This window comes from Halichoerus grypus, chromosome 2 (assembly GCF_964656455.1).
Source record: "Halichoerus grypus chromosome 2, mHalGry1.hap1.1, whole genome shotgun sequence".
Taxonomy (NCBI): Eukaryota; Metazoa; Chordata; class Mammalia; order Carnivora; family Phocidae; genus Halichoerus; species Halichoerus grypus.
Window position 1 is genome coordinate 43928409 of NC_135713.1, and position 4583 is coordinate 43932991.

Sequence of the window (4583 nt, forward strand, 5' to 3'; positions counted from 1 at the left end):
GGATCATGACCTGAGCCGAAGGCAGACGCTTAATGACTGAGCCACCCAGGTGCCCCTAAAACCAGCTCTTCTGTGCAGCTTCCAACACACCACTGTTTTAGACACCTAGAGCATCATCTTCCTTGTGCCTCACAACAAACCTACACTATAGGAAATGGTTTATGGTTTACAGGATGACTCAGAAAGGTTCAGGAACTTGCCTAAAGGTACACTGCTGGATAATGGCAGAGCCTGGATTCATTCCTGCACATTCTGATTCCATAGTCCACTCTACCAAAAGCTGGAGCCATCCTTCCTTCCAGACATGATTCTCTGGCTGATTTGCCACTAGAATCTGGAGGCAGTCCCATCCAATTGTTGAGAAATCAATCTCCTCTGGACCATCACAGAGGAAAAATGATATGGCCCGTTATTTTTAATAGCTTCAAAGAAAGGGAAGTTCCTGCATTGGCATAAAAATGAAGTCCTTGGTAATTACGTACTAAAAGATTTTATGCCCAAACCTTTCTATGGGCTCCTTCTCATTCTGTTATTGATGCTACTCATTTTCTACTAAAAAATAAAGGCAGACTCACATACTCTCTTGGAGTGAGGCAAAGCCAGAGCGGAAGGTGTAGCTCACCCAAAGCCTAGCACTGCGACAACTTAGTACACTCTATCCACAAATGTACACTCTAAGCCTGTCATCTTGGAAGTACCTCATTGTCTAACCATACTCATGGCCTGTCATTCTCCCTCAGCTCCAAGCCTGTGCACATGCTGTTCCCCAGACTGGAATAGCTTTCTTTCTGTCCCCATGGTGGTTAAGCCCTACTCACTGCTTAGTTCTCAGCTATTTTCTGTTTTCCTCCAGGAAACCCTCAATGACTCACCAGGTTGGTGGGAGGTGGCCCTTCTGTGTTCTCTCATGGGACTCTGTACTTAACCTCAACTAGGCAAGATTATTACTTTGTAACTACTTCTTTGGATCTTATGGTAAACCAGAAACTCGAGGAGGGCAAAATGAGTACTGTCCTCACTGTGGCACCAGAATCTTTCTCCCCCTAACCCCTACCTGCCCCCAAGGGGGGAAAAATGATGTGCCCAGGCTTTTAATTAGCTTCTGATGATATGTAATATGCCTGTTTCCAACCTTTCGGAATATTTCTGGAGGGACATGAAGGGATGTTCCTGCCCCCTTTGCATGATGAAATCTGAGTCCTTATAAAATCTTGTGAGCTTACACCAGACACGCACATTGCTCTTTAGATCTTCCATTTGGGCATATACCACATCATTTTTTGTTTGTTTACTTCTCTGTTAGCACTTCTGAGGGGAAAGTCATGTTCTTATTTACCTAAGTGCCTACCACATCAGGTAACACACCACAGAGCCTCCATAAAGATGCTCTGAGTTGAATTAGCAGATCTGGCCAGGTGGATAGGGGAGTGGTGGGAGCAAAGACTGTCTCTGAGAGAGAGCAGAGTCTGCATAATAAGAACAGGCACAGCCAGAATTCAGGAATTTCACCAACAAACCAAGTAAGTGGAGGGTCTTCTGCAAAGTGCCCGAAAAGTGAGTCAGACCATGTCATACCCCCAAGTGGTATGATGAGCCCATGTGTTTAAAGTTTCCATCTGTTAAGTGCTTTCTATATGTCAGGTATTATAAAAAGGATTTACATAAACTATATATTTATTCCCATTTAACAGAGGAGACAGCTGAGGATCAGAGCCTCTGGTAATGTCACATGGCTAGTTAGGCTGCAAAGCAGAACTTCAGACCCTCATCGGTCCATCTCCATAGTCCATGAATTAAGTCTACACAATACTGCCTCCTTCCCTCTCCTTGCCACTCTTCTGTGCCATAGTGGTCTACTCCTCAGTTGGACAGGAGACCCTGCAGCATCTGAAAGGCTATTTGAAATCACCAGCTGTGACATTTCATAGTTCTAATTCAGGACTATCTGTCTGATTTCTATTACATCTACTTGACCCTGATAGATCAGATATTTCTCTCTCTCTCTGGTTTCAGGTCCCCAGGAATACGTTCTCTGAAACTGAAGAAAATAAAAAAGGATTTACTTGGAGCAGGCATTTCCTCTGGCCCTATTTCATCTCTTCCTTCTTAGCAGATAGGAGGAGAAAATGAGACCCAGGTTACATTACATACACACTGAAATAGTTCCATTATCATTGCTGCACGCCTGTTCTGAGTCAGTTACAATGCAATAGGACCCCAATTTTGTGAGAATTCACATAAACATAACTGCACACACACACACATCCATATATAAGAAACCTGAAAGGAAGGAAATACACAAAAATATGAACAGTGGTTAACCAGATGGTGGGAATGAAAGTATTTCTAATTTTCATCTTTATACTTTACTATTTTCTCTTTATTTTCTACAATGAACATGGTACTTTCATAACTGATAAAAACAAAGCATTAAATACCACTTCGAAAAATCACAATGGACTGAGAAGACCTGGATCTAAGTCCTCACCCTTATTCCTGCTCTCAATGCATTTTGGAACAAACCACTTAATTCTTTAAGAATCATCAACTATAAAATGACAGTGTTGATTCCTAACAGCCTCAAAAGAATGGTTTAAAGGATTAGAGATATATTGTACATCAAAGAACTTGTTAAACTATATACAAACCTGTGACATTCTTGTTATGTAAGGAAGGTTATTACTTGGGAGCAAAAATAGTTCGGTAAGTCCCATCTTGCTGCTGAATCTAACAGAGGTCTGGGCAACAGACTCTCTAAAAACATACGAGTACTTGAATTCAAAATTTTATATGATATGGTTTCTGCTGGGAGATTACATAATCCTTTCATTGCCATAGATGTTTATTATCAGATGGATATCTCCAGAGACATTAATGGGTTTAACTATTACTAAGGGAAGGACAGAGGGGAAAAGGAATATAATGTACTTGGTAAAATATCCTATTTTTCCCAGGAATTAAAACCTCAAGACATAGAATTAAGTTACAGAGGTGGAATGCCCCCCAAAGGGAAAAATTAGATTCTGAAATGCTTTCTTAGGCCTATTTTTATTTTGATTCAAAATGTACATTTTCAACCTCTTAATGTGCAAGATTTTAGCAAGACTAATGAAGGCTGAAAGAAGCCAAGCACATAAAGTTGGGTAAGAAGGGTAAAGGAGATGATTAAAAAAAAATTATATATATATATATACATATATATATATACATACATGTATATATGTATACATATATATATATATGTATATGTATATATATATATAAAAGCATGAGCCATCTTTTCTGTTACCCCAAAATCTTTCCCTGGAGACTACATTAAGCATTTTCTATTTTTTCCTAAGAGCAATGGATAGACAATAGAAAGGATTTCAGCAGGGGAATGAGAAGATCAAATTTAAGTTTTAATTTAAGTGAGAAAGCAGCACAATGAGCACTGGCTTTCATAAAAGTTAAAGGTTATTGTTTGGAAAAATACAGTGCCTAGAACAAAGGAGGTTAAAATTGTCCTCCATTCCATGCTCATCCAGTTACAGTTGGAGGAGTGTGTTTGTTTCCAAGAGAAGAGGCCTAAGTGGCACCAGGATAGCAGGCAGGTTCACTAGGATGTCCAGTCTGGTTAGAGGCTTAGGTCCCATGTTCTATCAGAAACACTTGAACAAATAGAAATATTTCCTAAGGAAGACAGTACATGGGAAACATGACCATTAACTTCTAACATTTGAAGGACTGTCCAGACTTTTGGTCATCTCAGAGGACAGACGCTCTGCCCAGAAATACAATTTGTGCATTTTGCTGCTTTCATTGATCTATTCCTCTCCAGGAGTCTGACCCTCAAGGACAGGACACCAAGATTGAAGACCCAGTATGAAACACTCTAGGAAAAGACTTAATTAGGAAATTTATCTGGTGATCTAAATAATTTAAACTGAAAACATACTTCTGACTTAGAGAAAGGGTAAGTATTCAAACAAAACTTTGAATTTTAAGTTATTTGTATGGAGATGATCTCAGAGTTACAGAAATCTAAAATTACATGCCATACTTATTTATGAACCCTTTAACAAAAATATAGAAGAACTGCAGAAACATTCCTAAGGCAGAACTTCTTTTTGTGGTGGATTAAACACACATTAATGTAAGTTCATGACCGCTTTTATTGCTTCTGACGGCACTTCCTAATCCCAGTATCATCAGCACACATGACCGCTTTTATTATTTCAAGCCTTCTCTTGTTATAACAAAAAAGCTTTTAATAGTACTGGCGTCTGCACAGGAGAAAGGGTATCCTTTATATGCAAAAACTAGCAGAAGAAAGGATATATAATTGTTCCTTATATTTTATCAAGTAATAAAGCATCATTTTATCTGTACTATAAATTCACTTATAATATTAAAATACGAGGAGACAACAATTAACGTTACAACTTCAAGATTTTTTTGTGTGTGGTGGTAAAATACAAAATTTATATTTTAACAGTTCAGTAGCCTGAAGTTACATTCACATCGTTGTACAACTATTACCACCATCTATATCCAGAACTTTTTCATCATCCCAAAGTAAAACTCTGTTTCAACATTCAACA

At 38.7% G+C, this 4583-nt stretch overlaps 1 non-coding gene across 1 annotated transcript; it reads right to left on the bottom strand.

The window, feature by feature from the left end:
- Positions 1 to 4121: 4121 nt before the first annotated feature.
- On the bottom strand, positions 4122 to 4198 carry LOC144381214 (small nucleolar RNA SNORD49). Its single transcript, XR_013446108.1, has one exon. It is a non-coding gene; the product is annotated as a small nucleolar RNA SNORD49 (small nucleolar RNA).
- Between the last annotated feature and the right edge of the window lie 385 nt (positions 4199 to 4583).